At 39.2% G+C, this 19,160-nt stretch overlaps 1 pseudogene; it reads right to left on the reverse strand.

Annotated features, from left to right (window-relative positions):
- Window positions 1-463: 463 nt before the first annotated feature.
- On the reverse strand, window positions 464-19,066 carry LOC132630330 (pre-mRNA-splicing factor ATP-dependent RNA helicase DEAH1-like; annotated as a pseudogene).
- Window positions 19,067-19,160: the final 94 nt, after the last annotated feature.

Genomic DNA, 19,160 nt, shown 5'->3' on the forward strand with positions numbered 1-19,160 from the left:
TGCCATTCTCCAAGTATTGATCTATTTGTCATTTTAGAATTGTAGACTTGGTCTTGGGGATTAGGATTTAGTTTTCTAGTCTTCAAAGTTTATGGTTAGTCAGCTATAAGCATACTTACTCTATCAAATTATCTATTTTCGTCATTTATGAAATTCTCATGTAAACCATTTTAATCTCGTTAGCAATGTACCAAAAAGAAGAATATGAGAAGTTTATATTCTTCATATGCCACTATAACCCAAATAATGAGGATGAAAGAAAGCATAAGCTATATCAACAGGAAAAGTTATGAAGAAATAAAACGAATTAGCAGCCGAGAAAAGGAATTACACAGTTGCGCTTCCTTGTGCAACATAATGGATAGAATAAGCAATGTACAGAGAATTACAGCCGTAAATCTATAAAAATCCAAAAAATAATAAAGAATATACAAAATGATACAGCTATCTGATTCATGTCAGTTAATGTGAATGGACTTTCCTCTGTTAGCAGAATCCTCCTACCTAGCAGTATAATGACAGATTTCCAAATCCTAGCACAAGCAAATCTCTTGAAAATGCTCTTTTCTCTTGCAAAAATAGGAGTTGATCCTAAGAAGCACGGCCAATTCCGCGAGGCATTTTCTTTGAGCTAGAGTCTTCAACATCTTTAAACAGATAGTAATGAGGAGCTATTTCTACAAGCCATTCCGGTTTCAGCTCAGTAACCTGTCGCATGTACTCCTTACTGATCAAGACCAGCTCATGGTAGACAACCCATCTAGGAAGTGCCTGCGGTAAACTTGAGCTCGGGTGAATGTTGATTGTTTGGGGATGTTTAACAGTTCAGTAAGATCCAGCCTTTTGTAATCTTGCTAAGTGCGGGAAAAATCCTGATGTTATAGACTTCTTTATAGCTTCCAAGTCATTAATATTTGAAGTCAACTCAATTTCCACTCTTTCCAGAAGTCCTTCCAATTGATCTCGAATATCTCTAGTTTTCTTCATGCTTCGGACTTGGATGTAATTCTCATAACACCATTGTGTTGAAAATGTCGTCTCCTTCCAGGAATTATAAACCTTTAGCAGAGCGATATGATCCCCCACGTTGCCTGTATGAAAATTCATCCGTTTGTTGTCCGCGTGTACTTGTTTGTCATTTGGGTGATAGAAGATTGAATTCCCTACCGAAAGCATTGCAACAATACTTATTATTTCATCAGAACACTTGTATTTGTCAGAGCCAACAATCTTCTTGGACAGCATGGGATCTAGAGGAAACTCAACCATTCTTCTACCTGTTGTTGTTAACTCACCGAGCTTATTTAGGGCACCACGGGAAAAGAGGCTTTAAGTAGCGATTCTGATGGTTGGGGGGGGGGGGGGGCATGAACTCGAAATTCATCAAGTCCATAGTCCCAATCCCAAGGCTCTTGAGCGAGAGCACAACATTTGCAAGGTTGGTCCTTTGTATTTCCGGGGCTGTGTTATCTGCCAACTCATTCATGTAATTATCTGCTGTGTAAAATCGAAAGCACTTTCCAGGACCCGTTCTTCCAGATTGACCAGCCTGTTGGTTGGCAGACGCCTTAGATATAGGAGTGACCTGCAAGGACTCCATTGTTGGGTCCATCCCCTTATTTTGAGGAAGAAAACATCTCCCTCATTTGGGGGGGGGGGGGGGGGGGGGGGGGGGGGCATGAACTCGAAATTCATCAAGTCCATAGTCCCAATCCCAAGGCTCTTGAGCGAGAGCACAACATTTGCAAGGTTGGTCCTTTGTATTTCCGGGGTTGTGTTATCTGCCAACTCATTCATGTAATTATCTGCTGTGTAAAATCGAAAGCACTTTCCAGGACCCGTTCTTCCAGATTGACCAGCCTGTTGGTTGGCAGACGCCTTAGATATAGGAGTGACCTGCAAGGACTCCATTGTTGGGTCCATCCCCTTAATTTGAGGAATAAAACATCTCCCTCATTTTAAGGAAGAAAACATCTCCCTTGTTTTGAGGAAGAAAGCATATTCTTTGTATTTGGCAAATTGTCAAGTGCTTGCTTGAGTCACTAATGACATCAATAGGTTCATCTCACCCCTATAAATAGGGAAGCTTTCTCATTTGCTAGACACACCAACACCAAAAAAATTGAAGAAGACAACACATCCCAAAGAGAGAAATACTCTTAGTGAAAGGCCTAAGTAAGAGAAGTTTTTTTGAGAGAATTTTTTTTTTTTTGTAAAAAAATCTTGAGTGTAATTGGGATTGGGGTTGTGAGGTTGAGTGTTGTAAACACTTGTAATATTTCTTCTTTAATAAGATTTGCAGCAGCAACGTGGACGTAGCTCTCACATTGAGGGTGAACCACTATAAATCTTTGTGTGATATTTATTATTCGCTTACATCACGACGTAAGTAGGTTCTGTCTAAGGAGGTTGGTATTTAAGTGGTCCAGCTGTGACCCTCCAATATTTCCTGGGAACCTGCTTACAAAGGTCGGATTTGGGATTCAAATCTTAACAACTGGTATCAGAGCAACAGGTTGTGTTGTGATTTAGAAACGATGGGAGGCGAAGATGGTACGACGCACGGCATCGGTAAATTCGATGGTACAGATTTTGCGTTCTGGAGAATGCAAATTGAAGATTATTTATATGGCAGAAAGCTTCATGAACCTCTGAGTCCGAAACCAGAGGAGATGAAGCAAGTAGATTGGGATCTCCTCGACAGACAAGTTCTGGGTGTCATTCAGCTGACGCTGTCGAAGAACGTTGCTCACAACGTGGCAAAGGAGAAGACCACCGCAGATATGATGAAGGTATTGTCTGACATGTATGAGAAACCTTCGGTAAATAATAAGGTATTTCTCATGAAGAAACTATTTCATCTAAAGATGATGAAAAATGCTCATGTTGCTGCACACGTAAATGAATTCAATACCATTGTAAACCAATTGTCATCGGTAAAAATTGATTTTGATGATGAAGTGCAAGCTCTAATCTTGTTGGCATCCCTACCAAATAGCTGGGAGCCAATGAGAGCAGCGGTTAGTAATTCTGTCGGCAGTGACAAACTAAAGTTCAACGATGTTAGGGATCGTATCCTTGCTGAGGAGGTGCACAGGAAAGATTCTGGAGAGGCATTGACGAGTTCTGCTTTTAATGTTGAAAACAGAAGCAAAACTTATGATAGAAACTACAACCGAAATAGGGGCAGATCGAAGTCAAGGAATGGCAGGGGTCAATCCAGACCAGGACGAACACTTGAGTGTTGGAACTGTGGAAAACCAGGTCACGTCAAGAAGAACTGCAGGGCGCCAAAGAAGGAGGACAACAAGGGGGCTGGAATCAACGCTGCTACGGAAGACATTGGTGATGCGTTGTTGCTGTTACACTCCATAATAATTTGTGCTACTTGTATTAAAACAAGAAAGAATGAGTTAAGAAGGCTCAAGGAAAGTTAATCGAGTTAGTAAGAATATCGTTATATATACATGGTTTCCTTAAGTATCCCAAGGCGACACGGTTACCTAAAGGGTGTGGAATCGCGCTATGAGTATGTATATGAAGTAATGCAAGTGACCTTTTAAAGTATTTGAGATTATTAGTAATGATATAGAGGGTGGACAAAAGATATGAATATACTTTTGCGATTGGAGTTTCGTCAAAGTTTTGTGAGTTCTCTAGTTATGTTTAAGGTTATTGTGAGTCTCTGGACCCTTCGAGATGTGTATATGGATTTTATTGATGTATATAAGTGTGTATATGTATGCATAAGAGGTTACATAAGGTTGGAAGAGGATTAGAAGTTAAACGAAATGAATCGGAACAACTTCAGTAAAATTTCGGACCCGATTTTAGTCTATATTGTAGGAGGCATATCTCCTTGAATATGAGGAGTTTTAAGGTGTTTCAAAAGCCTAAAATGAAGTTCATCGAGTCTAGTTTGTAATGCAACAAACCGCTCATCAAAATGATATCGGGATAAGGAGATATGGACGATGCAAGTTGGGCTGGCAGGGCAGCAAGTTTGGACCCGACCAAAACACTCACATTTCGGCCCATGAGGCCCATTAAACTCAATAGATAAGTCACCACTTTACCCTATATCATTTCACGCGACCTAAAACAGATCCAAAACCCTTATTTTCTCTCCCAAATCCCCTTTCTAATTGAGCCATCATATAAGCTAAATCCTAGACCCTTGACATGATATTAGTTAAAGAGAAGTTGTAGCTTAAGTTTTTTTTTGTGTTGTTAAGCAAGCAGCTGGAAAGAGGAACAAGATTCTTGAAGATTCTGATTGCTAAAGGTAATTTCAACCTCCCACTCATGTTATCAATTTGGATTAAAGGTTTAATATGGTGTATACGTGAAGGAAACGTTGATATACAAGCTAGAGAGAGAGAGAGCATAAGCCATGGCATTCGGCCATGGCTAGCAAAATTGGAGCTCAAATTTGTTGATCCAAAAATCAAATTTTCTAGGTATTTCAGCCCTTAGGAAGGTGATAATAACGTGGAGAATTCATTTGGAGCAACAAGAACAAGTATTAGTTCATTTCACAAATTCTAGCTAAGTGGAAAAAGCCAACTTGTTAAGGTAAGAGTTGATCATTTTTCTATGTGTTTGATGATGAAGTTGGACGTGTGGGGAATATGCAAATGTAAATTGTATGTGTGAAGTTATGTATCTTGATGTTGAAGCATAGTTGTAACTTGGTAACATGAATTGCACGAATGTTGGAATGTTGTTGAAATGTTGTTGAATGCCGTAGGGGCTGTTTTTAATTGAAATTTGATGGACTGATTTGAATTAATATTTTGGTTGTTGTAATCATAGATTATGTGATGAGAATGAAGGAATTTAATGGTTAGAGTTGGAGTTAAAATTGTTGTGGGTTGTTGTAAGGATTATAGAGATAATAATGTGATTTACTTGCATATGGATAGATGATGTGGTGTCGTGTGGCTGCTGTTGTATTTCCCTGAAATTTGCTGAAACGATGGCATGAAATAAGTCGTAAGAAGTGTATATGGGCTGCTTGGTGTGTTGTAAGTGTTCGTTAGAATTTCGGGCATCGTTATGTTATAGTTTAGGGGCTGTTTTCGGCCCAATTTGGAGAAATTGTTGGATCGTTGGAAATATTATGTGAATTGTTTAGAATGTTCTTGAATGTTGTTAGTATGGGTTTGGGTTAGTATTTGAATGTATAGGCGTTGATGTTGGCTTGAAGGTAAGCCGTTGAATTGAATATTTGGAAAGTTGTCGAATGATGAAAAAGAGAGTATTAATGTAATATTGTCTTTCGGATTGGTTATTGGAGTTGCTAGGTTGGTTATTGTGGTTGTTGCTGTTGATTTTGAGCGAGTTAAATTCTCGGGATGGCCTATTTACAGGGGAAGTGCTGCCGAATTTTCTGTAGAATTTAATGTTAGTTTGGAATGAATGGCTTAAGTGCCTATGTTTAATATTGGATATTCGTTGGCATATTTGTAGACCTTGGGGAGCCCGAGGCGTAGATTGGAATTTACTTTTGATTGGCTATCTTGGAGTGCATACGAGGTATGTAAAGCGCAACCCTTCTTTCTTTTGGCATGCCTTAGTTTTCAATAGGCTATATCACGAGCCTCGAGGAAATTCCAAATTCGAAATCCGAGCACGTTATGATCCTTATATATATTTCTTGGCATTCTTATGTATGTTGTGATGAAGTATGAACAACTATGTCTTCGAAAGCATTGATTTCCAAACTTTGTACAAAAAGTTGTTTTAAAGAATTCCGTAACTACGAAATGCCATATCTTTATGCATATGACTACTCTTTTAACTACTAAACAAAAATTGTTTTAAATAATTCATTAGGTCTTATAAATTGTTTTGGCACTCGGAACGACTTCAGAAAGGTATGCTTCTGTAATTCATTATAACATCCGAAACTCACTTATTATGATCCCGTCTGACTTCATTGAATTGGTTTGTCATTGATATGCCTCATCGAGTCTCTGAAAATATTTATGATATTTTAACTGCATTTAGTTTCTCACTACTATATTCGTGGATGCCCCAATGTTTCCCACATTGAGCCCGGGCCAGGATATGTTGTCAAGCGTAATCCTCTGCATTGTTCGCCGTGCCTCGATGTGAGGGGGCAGGTATACGTGTACATGGGTTTGTGGAGTATGTTGTGCCATGTACACATGTTCTGATATGATATACTATGTTACGGGGTTATGCCCCTATTCTGATTCTTCTGTGTTGTGGCACCAGCGTCGGGAGGGTGGCCACGTTCTGTTTTCCGAGTCCCTTGGCAGGGGCCGGATTTGATATGACATATGTTTCTGTACACACTCCGCATGTTTTGAAGATATGTATTTGATACTTTGGATTTTCTACTCACTTTTTCTGTACGTTCTGTACCAGTTATGATTTTGTTTCTGTAATTCAGGCTTTACATATTCAGTACATATTTCGTACTGACCCCCTTTCTTCGGGGGCTGCGTTTTCATGCCGCGCAGGTACCGACGACAGGTTTGCTGATCCGTCCGTCTAGGATATCTTTTCTGCCATTTGGAGCGCTCTTTTATTCAGAGCCCATCTTTTGGTACAGTCTGTCACTACTGTATATATATATTCTCGTTCATGGGTACGGCGGGGTCCTGTCCCGTTATATGATTCCGTCGGTCTGTTTAGAGGTCTGTAGACATGTTTGTGGGTTAGGGTCTTTCTGTACGGATGCGTGTATATGTTGTGTTTGGGCGATCCCATTCGCCGCGGCGGCCGGTCCGCATATGTTTAAATGTTGCTTTGTTGGCCCTGGGTGGTCATTGTTGGTATTATCTGTGCGCAGGGTTAATTTGGATAGTCTGTAAAACAAAGGAAACTCTGCCGAAATTTTTCTGGAAATTAGCTAAATATTGAAATATAGCCTTGTCGGCTTCTGCTATATACTTGAATGCGTTTGATAATATTCGTTCTTAACTCTGTTTAAAAATGATGATTTAGTTTGTATGTCCGTTTGGGTGCCCAAGTAGGGCACCAATCGCGGCCCACGGCGCTGGGTCGTGACAGAAGTGGTATCAAAGCAGTTCGTCCTCGGAATGTCTACAGACCGTGTCTAGTAGAGTCTTGTTTATCGGTGTGTTGTGCACCACATCTATAAACGGGAGGCTACAGGACATTTAGGGTGTTACCTTTCTTTCATATCTAAGATCGTGCGATAGAGCCCAGTCATAGGAAATGAAATTCTTTATACTAACATTTGATTTAAACTTAAGAACGACATCGACAGAAGAAAGTGATTGATGATATTGGAAGTTTCAAAGTACGCAGGTAAGCAAAGGTACGAAAGGTATAAGTCGAGTAAGGTATGGAAGTGCGATTGAAATGTAAAGTTAAAAATTGAAAGGGAAAGTATAACAGGTGCAGTTTGAGTTGGGCATACGAGGTATGTTCATCACTTTTATACTGTTGTTAATATTGGGAGCCCTGTGTGGCTATGATATGATATGATGTGTATATACGTATAAATGTTGTCCCTGTGAGGCATTGTTGGTATTTCCTGCGTGGAGGTTTTGGGATAGTAAGAAGTACAGAGAAAACTCTGCCCAAATTTTCCCAGAAATAGAAAAAGAGAATGAGACATAGGTTTGTAATATGTTTTGAAAGGTTGTGTCAATAGTAAGGATATGATTTGACTAATTTGCCAATATGGCTGACCTCGAGAAATAAGTTGACTGCCGAATCGATGGTAATAGTAATTAGGAAGTCGATATCGATATGGTAAAAAGAATAATTTGGAAAGGGTTTATGATACTAAGAGATGATTTAGAAAAAGGCTGGATAATCTTGATAAAGTGTTATAGTAAGGTACCGACTGAATTGATAAGCAAGGAAAAAATTATGACGAGTTTATAGTAAAATAAGTAGTAGTATGATTAAGATGAGAGTACAGAGGAAAATGAATTGTGACGGATGCGAATGTATTGGTAAGACAGGCTGTGAGGTTGTGAAGGATAAGATTGACTAGGAAGGGTGAAAGGTTAAGTATGCTTATACGACACTAATGTAACATTCGAGGACGAATGTTCCTAAGGGGGGAAGAATGTTACACTCCATAATAATTTGTGCTACTTGTATTAAAACAAGAAAGAATGAGTTAAGAAGGCTCAAGGAAAGTTAATCGAGTTAGTAAGAATATCGTTATATATATACATGGTTTCCTTAAGTATCCCAAGGCGACACGGTTACCTAAAGGGTGTGGAATCGCGCTATGAGTATGTATATGAAGTAATGCGAGTGACCTTTTAAAGTATTTGAGATTATTAGTAATGATATAGAGGGTGGACAAAAGATATGAATATACTTTTGCGATTGGAGTTTCGTCAAAGTTTTGTGAGTTCTCTAGTTATGTTTAAGGTTATTGTGAGTCTCTGGACCCTTCGAGATGTGTATATGGATTTTATTGATGTATATAAGTGTGTATATGTATGCATAAGAGGTTACATAAGGTTGGAAGAGGATTAGAAGTTAAACGAAATGAATCGGAACAACTTCAGTAAACTTTCGGACCCGATTTTAGTCTATATTGTAGGAGGCATATCTCCTTGAATATGAGGAGTTTTAAGGTGTTTCAAAAGCCTAAAATGAAGTTCATCGAGTCTAGTTTGTAATGCAACAAACCGCTCGTCAAAATGATATCGGGATAAGAAGATATGGACGATGCAAGTTGGGCTGGCAGGGCAACAAGTTTGGACCCGACCCAAACACTCACATTTCGGCCCATGAGGCCCATTAAACTCAATAGATAAGTCACCACTTTACCCTATATCATTTCACACGACCTAAAACAGATCCAAAACCCTTATTTTCTCTCCCAAATCCCCTTTCTAATTGAGCCATCATATAAGCTAAATCCTAGACCCTTGACATGATATTAGTTAAAGAGAAGTTGTAGCTTAAGTTTTTTTTGTGTTGTTAAGCAAGCAGCTGGAAAGAGGAACAAGATTCTTGAAGATTCTGATTGCTAAAGGTAATTTCAACCTCCCACTAATGTTATCAATTTGGATTAAAGGTTTAATATGGTGTATACGTGAAGGAAACGTTGATATACAAGCTAGAGAGAGAGAGAGCATAAGCCATGGCATTCGGCCATGGCTAGCAAAATTGGAGCTCAAATTTGTTGATCCAAAAATCAGATTTTCTAGGTATTTCAGCCCTTAGGAAGGTGATAATAACGTGGAGAATTCATTTGGAGCAACACGAACAAGTATTAGTTCATTTCACAAATTCTAGCTAAGTGGAAAAAGCCAACTTGTTAAGGTAAGAGTTGATCATTTTTCTATGTGTTTGATGATGAAGTTGGACGTGTGGGGAATATGCAAATGTAAATTGTATGTGTGAAGTTATGTATCTTGATGTTGAAGCATAGTTGTAACTTGGTAACATGAATTGCACGAATGTTGGAATGTTGTTGAAATGTTGTTGAATGCCGTAGGGGCTGTTTTTAATTGAAATTTGATGGACTGATTTGAATTAATATTTTGGTTGTTGTAATCATAGATTATGTGATGAGAATGAAGGAATTTAATGGTTAGAGTTGGAGTTAAAATTGTTGTGGGTTGTTGTAAGGATTATAGAGATAATAATGTGATTTACTTGCATATGGATAGATGATGTGGTGTCGTGTGGCTGCTGTTGTATTTCCCTGAAATTTGCTGAAACTATGGCATGAAATAAGTCGTAAGAAGTGTATATGGGCTGCTTGGTGTGTTGTAAGTGTTCGTTAGAATTTCGGGCATCGTTATGTTATAGTTTAGGGGCTGTTTTCGGCCCAATTTGGAGAAATTGTTGGATCGTTGGAAATATTATGTGAATTGTTTAGAATGTTCTTGAATGTTGTTAGTATGGGTTTGGGTTAGTATTTGAATGTATAGGCGTTGATGTTGGCTTGAAGGTAAGCCGTTGAATTGAATATTTGGAAAGTTGTCGAATGATGAAAAAGAGAGTATTAATGTAATATTGTCTTTCGGATTGGTTATTGGAGTTGCTAGGTTGGTTATTGTGGTTGTTGCTGTTGATTTTGAGCGAGTTAAATTCTCGGGATGGCCTATTTACAGGGGAAGTGCTGCCGAATTTTCTGTAGAATTTAATGTTAGTTTGGAATGAATGGCTTAAGTGCCTATGTTTAATATTGGATATTCGTTGGCATATTTGTAGACCTTGGGGAGCCCGAGGCGTAGATTGGAATTTACTTTTGATTGGCTATCTTGGAGTGCATACGAGGTATGTAAAGCGCAACCCTTCTTTCTTTTGGCATGCCTTAGTTTTCAATAGGCTATATCACGAGCCTCGAGGAAATTCCAAATTCGAAATCCGAGCACGTTATGATCCTTATATATATTTCTTGGCATTCTTATGTATGTTGTGATGAAGTATGACCAATTATGTCTTCGAAAGCATTGATTTCCAAACTTTGTACAAAAAGTTGTTTTAAAGAATTCTGTAACTACGAAATGCCATATCTTTATGCATATGACTACTCTTTTAACTACTAAACAAAAATTGTTTTAAATAATTCATTAGGTCTTATAAATTGTTTTGGCACTCGGAACGACTTCAGAAAGGTATGCTTCTGTAATTCATTATGACATCCGAAACTCACTTATTATGATCCCGTCTGACTTCATTGAATTGGTTTGTCATTGATATGCCTCATCGAGTCTCTGAAAATATTTATGATATTTTAACTGCATTTAGTTTGTATGTCCGTTTGGGTGCCCAAGTAGGGCACCAGTCGCGGCCCACGGCGCTGGGTCGTGACAGTTGCTATCAGTTGACAGCCCGATAGACTCTTGGGTGCTTGACTCAGGAGCGTCCTTTCATACCACCCCACACCATGATATAATGACAAACTACGTGGTTGGGAATCTCGGCAAAGTTTATTTAGCCGATGGAGAGCCGCTAGACGTTGTTGGCACGGGAGACATTAATTTGAAGATGACAAATGGATCCTCGTGGAAGATTACAAAAGTTAGACATGTTCCAAAGCTGATGCGAAACCTGATCTCAGTAGGTCAGCTTGATGATGAGGGATATGATCTCAACTTTGGTAATGGGTCTTGGAAGGTGGCGAAAGGTGCTATGGTAGTTGGCCGAGGAAAGAAGATTGGCACTCTCTACATGACGACTAGTTGTCGTGATACTATTGTTGTGGTTGACAACACAAAGAAGACAGATTTGTGGCATTGTCGGCTGGGGCATATCAACCAGAAGGGGATGAAGCTGTTGGTGACAAATGGCTTAATTCTGGAGCTGAAGACGGTGGACCTTCATACGTGTGAGAGCTGCATTCTCGGAAAACAAAAGCGAGTAAGCTTCTCAAATGCAGGCAGGGAGTTGAAGGTCGAGAAGCTGGAATTAGTGCACACAGACGTGTGGGGACCTACCACCGTCCCCTCTCTTGGAGGATCACACTACTACGTGACCTTCATTGATGATTCAACCAGGAAAGTATGGGTTTACTTTATGAAAAATAAATCCGATGTGTTTAGTGTATTCAAAAGATGGAAAGCCATGGTCGAGAATGAAACAAACCTCAATTTGAAGTGTTTGAGGTCCGACAACGGCGAAGAATACACCAATGGTGATTTCAAACGGTACTGTGCCGATAATGGGATCAAGATGATGAAGACTATTCCTGGAACGCCGCAACAAAATGGAATAGCCGAAAGAATGAACCGAACGTTGAACGAGCGTGCTCGGAGTATGAGAATACACACTGGACTGCCCAAGACATTCTGGGCAGATGCAGTCAATACCGCGGCCTTCTTAATTAACCGAGGACCGTCGGTTCCCTTGGATTTCAGAATTCTAGAAGAAGTCTGGAGTGGCAAGAAGGTAAATCTTTCATTTCTGAAAGTGTTCGGCTGCTTATCATATGTTCATAATGATGATACGGCTAGAAGCAAGCTTGATCCAAAATCAAAGAAGTGTTACTTTATTGGCTATGGTGACACCAAGCTTGGTTACTGATTTTGGGATGAACAAAATCGGAAGATCATCCGAAGCAGGAATGTTGTCTTCAACGAAGAGGTACTGTACAAAGACAAGTTGCAAAAAACATCAGAATGTCAGGACAAGGAATTGAAAATAGTCGATTTGAGGGACATCCCGACACCTGAGCCGCAGCCAGGTACAGCCGAGGCAGAGGAACAAACAATCCGAGAAGGTGCTGATGAAAGTGCTGATTCTGAAACAAATTAACAGATGCCAATCACAGAACTACATAGATCATCCAGGATCAGGAAGCCGATTCACAGGTACTCTCCATCCCTCAACTACATTCTACTCACTGATAGAGGGGAGCCGGAATGTTATGAAGAAGCAATGCAAGTCGATGAATCGACTAAGTGGGAGCTGGCAATGAAAGATGAGATGGATTCACTATCGGCAAATCATACATAGGAGTTAGCCGAGTTTCCAAAGTATAAGAGGGCATTGCAAAACAAATGGGTTTATCGGATAAAAGAAGAACCAAATGGAAGCAAGCATTATAAAGTAAGGCTGGTTGCAAAGGGATTTCAACAGAAAGAAGGCATCGACTATACGGAGATCTTCTCTCCCGTAGTCAAGATGGTGACTATCAGAACTGTTCTTGGACTGGTAGCAAAGGAAAATCTACATCTGCAACAGATAGACGAGAAAACTGCATTTCTTTACGGTGATCTAGACGAGGAAATCTACATGCGACAGCCGGAGGGATTCAAAGTCAAAGGAAAGGAGAATCTGATGTGAAAACTTTAAAAGAGTCTGTACGGACTAAAACAGGCTCCAAGACAGTGGTATTTAAAGTTTGACAGCTTTATGAAGAAAACTGATTTTTCAAGGTGCGAGGCAGATCACTGTTGTTACTTCAAGAAATTTGAAGACTCGTACATGATACTGCTACTCTATGTCGACGACATGATAATCGTAGGAGCAAACCTACAGGAGATTGATCGGTTGAAAAAAGGGTTATCGGAAAAGTTTGCAATGAAGGATTTGGGAGCTGCAAAGCAAATCCTTGGGATGAGAATCGATCGAAGCAAGGAGGGCATCAAACTCTCACAAGAAGAATATGTGAGGAAAGTTATCAAAAGGTTCAACATGCATGATGCCAAGCCAGTCAGCACTCCCTTGGCTGGACACTTTTGGTTGTCAAAGGATCAGTCGTCGACAACCGAGGATGAGAAGAAGCAGATGGACAAGATACCTTATGCATCTGCAATCGGTAGTCCTATGTATGCAATGATATATACAAGGTCAGAAATTGCACATGCAGTGGGAGTTGTCAGCTGATTTATGAGCAATCTGGGAAAGTAACACTGGGAGGCTGTGAAGTGGATATTCAGATATCTGAAAGGCAGCTCGAGTGCAGCTCTGTATATCTGAAAATCAGAAACAGGATTGCATGGGTATGTTGATGCTGACAACGGTGGTGATGTTGATAGCAGAAAGAGCACATCCGGGTATGTTTACACCTTCGGAGGTACTGCAATCTCTTGGGTTTCCAAGTTGCAAAAGATAGTAGCTCTCTCTAGTTGTGAGGCTGAGTACGTTGTTGTGACGGAGGCCACAAAGGAAATGATGTGGCTACAATCTTTTCTGAGGGAATTGGATCAAGACCACGAGGGAAGTGTGCTATATTGTGATAGCCAAAGTGCCATTCATTTGGCAAAGAACCCGGTCTACCATGCTCGAACGAAGCACATACAACTCCGGTACTATTTCATTAGATCAGCTTTGAATGATGGAGTGTTAGTGCTTGAGAAGATCGCAGGGAGTCAGAATCCAGCAGACATGCTGACAAAGGCAGTGACGATAGACAAACTGAAGCTATGTTCAGCTTCAGTTGGCCTGCACGAAGTATGAAACTAGGAAAGAGCTGCTACATCGATCAAAGTGTGAAGACAAATTAAAATTAGCCTTCAAGTGGGAGATTTGTTGGGTCCATCCCCTTATTTTGAGGAAGAAAACATCTCCCTCATTTTAAGGAAGAAAACATCTCCCTTGTTTTGAGGAAGAAAGCATATTCTTTGTATTTGGCAAATTGTCAAGTGCTTGCTTGAGTCACTAATGACATCAATAGGTTCATCTCACCCCTATAAATAGGGAAGCTTTCTCATTTGCTAGACACACCAACACCAAAAAAATTGAAGAAGACAACACATCCCAAAGAGAGAAATACTCTTAGTGAAAGGCCTAAGTAAGAGAAGTTTTTTTGAGAGATTTTTTTTGTTTTTTTGTAAAAATTTCTTGAGTGTAATTGGGATTGGGGTTGTGAGGTTGAGTGTTGTAAACACTTGTAATATTTCTTCTTTAATAAGATCTGCAGCAGCAACGTGAACGTAGCTCTCACATTGAGGGTGAACCACTATAAATCTGTGTGTGCTATTTATTTTTCGCTTACATCACGGCGTAAGTAGGTTCTGTCTAAGGAGGTTGGTATTTAAGTGGTCCAGCTGTGACCCTCCAATATTTCCTGGGAACCTGCTTACAAAGGTCGGATTTGGGATTCAAATCCTAACATCCATACCCGTCCGAGGGTTGTAGGACTTCATCTTAGAAAATCCTGGATCGATAACATATTTAATCCCATCGATCGTCAATGATGTTTCAGCAATATTTGTAGCCAGGACAACCTTATGAACCCCTTCAGGAGTGGGCTCACATATCTTAGCTTGTAATTCTGTTGGCAAGTTTGCATATATTGGGCAAATTATCAGCTCAGCAATTTTTGCCCCCAGACCCCTTATCTGATGCGTAATGATCTCCTCCACTGTTTCAATCTTTTCCTGCCCAGACAAAAAGATTAATATATCACCAGGTGGTTGAGTTATAGGGATATGAAGAGAGGTTACGACTGTTGCATCCATGTAATCCGCCCCTTGCGCTTTTGTATAGTGTATCTCAACTGGAAATCGCCTTCCAGGAATTTTAAAAATTGGAGCACAGTCAAAATAATCACTGAACTTCTCTGCATCTAGAGTGGCACTTGATATAAGCAATTTCAGACCAGGCCGAAAACGTGCAATATCCTTGACCAAACCAAACAAAATGTCAGTCGAAAGTGTTCTTTCGTGATCCTTGTCAAGCATAAGGACACTATAGCTGGCTAAATCAGGCTCACAAAGAAACTCTCGTAGCAACATCCCGTCGGTCATGTATTTAAGAATCATTTTCTCTGAAGTGCAGTCTTCAAAACGTATGGAGTAGCCAACCTCATTGTTGAGTTTCAATCCCATTTCTTGAGAAACACGTGCAGCAACTCGACTAGGCTGAGTACATCCAATTTTCCCCCGTTTAGTATATCCTGCCTCGTGTAGATACTGTGGTATCTGAGTAGCCTTTCCAGAGCCCGTTTCTCTAACAATAACAAATGGTCATTAATAGCTTGGAGCAGATCATCCCTGTAGTGATAAATTGGTAGTGTCTTCCTATCCTCCTAAAGTTTTTCCAAAGCTGATCTAGCTATAGATTTTTCTATCGACTTGGTAAGACTTTGTTGATCAACATTAACACCATCCACTACTGCTTCCTCTATTTGGCCTTCGAACACAAATTTATATTCCTCAGATCTTGGTATTCTATTTTTTGACCCAAATTTAAGAGTAGCTTTCGCAATTTGATGTTCTTCCCATGCTTCTTGTTCTGCAAAAGGATTCATCTTTCCAGCAGCATCTGAATACCTGTCATGTTGCGAAGCCACTGAAAATCTCTTTTTCTGATTTACACCACCTTCATGATCATACACATCAGGATCCTATACTTGCCCATATCATCAGTATCTTCTGATTTCTTCTTAACTAGATCATATATCTTTTGCTTATGTCTTAGTTCGCATCTTTCTGCTTGATAAAACCTATGAGTACACCCTTTTCGTGTTCACCACCTGAAAGTTCACCAAAACAGTCTAAGAGACCTGGTTCCTAAGCTGTTTTCACAGATAATGATGGAAAGTAAATAAGACAAGATATTTGGGTGGAAAACTCCCTGCTCAAAGGATTAAAAATCACGACCTACTCCAGTAGGATTTCCAACTTCACTAAACTGAGGAATGTTCAGATTACAACCTATAGCAACCTAGGAATTTAACTCTTAATTCCTCTCCCTTACAATGTCCCTATTGTAAGCAACTCTCGACTACCACTAGCCAAGCAAACTAATACACCTTGCCTATACCTAGACAAGTGTACCACTCAAAGGTTAAGTAGGTGAACAGCCCACAAACACGTTCTGAGAATTCAAACTAATACACCTAGACTAACTCTAGCCTAGTGTACCACTCAAAACTTGTAAAGAGAAACTTCTTACAAGCAACCTCCTTTGAATTCAAGCACCTATGAATAGCTTCTTAAAAGAGAAGAGTAGGTTTACAATTTATGGAACAAACACTCAACAACCTAAGGACTTGAGCCATCTTCAATTCAGGGACTTAGTCCTTTGGCTTGTTAAGGTTTTGTCCTTGAGAGCACCTTGAGAGGGGTGGCCGCTGCACTTAAGAGAAATATAATTTTCAGATTTGCAAGTGTTAGGTCAAACTCACCCCAACATGTTGTAGATATATGAGACCAAGGTATAGATCATGTGAGAAACATGTGACCATGAATGGTAACTTTCCAAGGGTTAGTAGTTCCTAGAACACATACAGTTGTCCTGCTCAGTTCTGCCAGAACAGTGCAACACCTTTACCAGCTATCATGTTTCATATAGTGTTCAAGAGACCTGATCAAGGACCTGGTCCTTGGTGTGTCCGTCAAATCATCAAAACCACAACATATCATAACTCTCTTCTGTTAACTTCACTCCCCCGAACAAGTATTGCTCGTCTTCAATTTCGTCTCTAAGTTCCTCTTTCTTCTTTTCCTGCCTTTTCTTCAAGTATTCTCGCTTCGAACCTTCCTCAAATTTGCAAAATCATCTTGGCCCAACGCATCAGCCCTCCTGATTGCCTCTTTGTCCTCCTTCCTCAATAATTTTTTATCCGCCAACTGTCATGTCCCTGCAGCATCTCGCTCTCTAATACGTCGTTCCAACTCCTCCCTCTCTCTTTGGTCCCGAAGAATTTCTTGGTCGGGCTCAGAATTGTCACTGCCATCTTGGTCTCTGGAGTTTCGTCCCTTTACTCGTCTTTCTTCCTGCGCATTCCTAACTATGTAGACTTCATCTTCATCAGTCTCAATCCTCCTCCTAAAATTCTTGGTCTTTTGCCAAGATTTGCGGCCTACCTTGATCTTTACTATCAACTCTTGATCAAGCTCACGAACAAATTGTATTAAGAATATTGTGAATAAACTGAACAAGAGAACAAGTATTTCTCACACACTTCCAATAAGGTATTTTTATCATAATAGCTTACTATGAAATTCTTTTCATCCAACCCTTTATATAGCTTCACCACGAATCTTTTTCCTATTTGGTTAAGGTTTCCTACATAGGTAGAAGTTTAATTCCAAATAAAACTAGGAATTTCCTATTGAAAAAAAAAAAATCCCATTCTCAATTGGTTACGTGATAGCCCAAAGCAGCAGTTTGTGGACTTTCCACAATATGTCCATTTTTGGGAAATACAATGCTGCCGACCTAGTCCAATTCTAAATTGGATTCAACTCATAATTCTCCTTTTTAATTTATTAATTAATATTAATTATATTCTCCGTGCTACCAGAGAATATAATAATATTTCATTTTAATATATTTGACTAACTAAATTCTCTAATTTGATTATCAAACAATAAATTTATATTCAAATTTATAATAAAAATTAAGTATTTTGACCCTCGTACTCCAAACACTTCACATAAACCGGGGTCAAGGAGTATATTTTGAAGGGTGAAAAATTATACTTATCTAGTACTATTCTTCATATAATGTTTGATTGGGCACAACCTTTTTTTTAAAAAAAAAGTAAAATTTTTGGAACTTTGTAATTCGAAACAAATATAGACATTTGTGCGACAAACCGATCTCATCAATGATAAGATGAGAAGGTTAACATTAAGTTGTTTAATATAAAAAAGTGTCATTTTCCTATAACAAACTAAAAAGTTCGTGCCGCCTAAAATATACAGAGAAAGTAAATAATTCCATGCCAAACTGTACTATCAAGCCTTAAGTATTTTACTATCCAATGTAAATAAAACTATTCATATCTGTGCTAAATGCGTCGATTAATTCTGCAGGATATTTATCAGTCTTTCCTGTATCCCTGATTACCTCAGGAATTTTATGAATTCTTCCATGAAATGAATTATTGTATACTTTCTTCTTGTCCTACTGAAGAGCTTAAAATATCATTGGTCGATCACCAAAATTTTAGTCTTCGACTTACTCCTTATAGATTGTACCAAAATTTGTTCTACAAACAAATCCCTTCACATTAAATTCAGAGTGTGACAAGATATTACTAGCTTGTTTGTACGTCTCTATGAACACTATTTGCTCCAAGCTTCATGTTGTTAGAATAATCCTGATGTTTAGCCCTTTTAATCACTTGCAACCTTTTTTCTCTTAGCGCGCCTATCTTGGCTCGCCAAACACTACTAAAAACATGGATTTTTGCCACCGACATTCAGTGAAAAATTTGTGCTATAAAACATGATTTTCTCACCTCATTCCCACCGAACAATCTCACTGGGAAAACGCGTGGTGGGAAATAGGTTCCATTGAAACGCTGGCAAACTTTCTAATTTTTCCGTGTGAAAATACTACTAATTAGGTTTTTCCCGTGCACCGACATTCAATGGGAAATAGCTACTAAACATTTTCAGTGAGAAATGCAGTGGGAAAATAGTAATTTTTTAGTAGTGAAACAGATTATAATCACAGGTAAAAAATCAAAAATCTTAAATTTTTAACTGGATCTTACAGAGCCTGCTCATGTACAACATGATCCGGACCTGATCATAGAAAAGATTTGTTTAAGCGAACTAGCAGCCTATCCTCTGTATTGGGCTCACTCAACGTTTGGAACAAAAGACACATTTGGTTGTGAATTCCCATATTGAAGGCATATATCTACATGTGTGTTTGGTTTAACATTGGCTGTTTCCATCATTGTACTCCACCTAAGCTCGAATTGGCTAGCAGCCGACAAGATTCATGTTTTGCAATGTCAAGCTTGCTAAGGATGTCGTAGTCTACTGGTT

Source organism: Lycium barbarum, chromosome 3 (assembly GCF_019175385.1).
Source record: "Lycium barbarum isolate Lr01 chromosome 3, ASM1917538v2, whole genome shotgun sequence".
Classification (NCBI taxonomy): Eukaryota; Viridiplantae; Streptophyta; class Magnoliopsida; order Solanales; family Solanaceae; genus Lycium; species Lycium barbarum.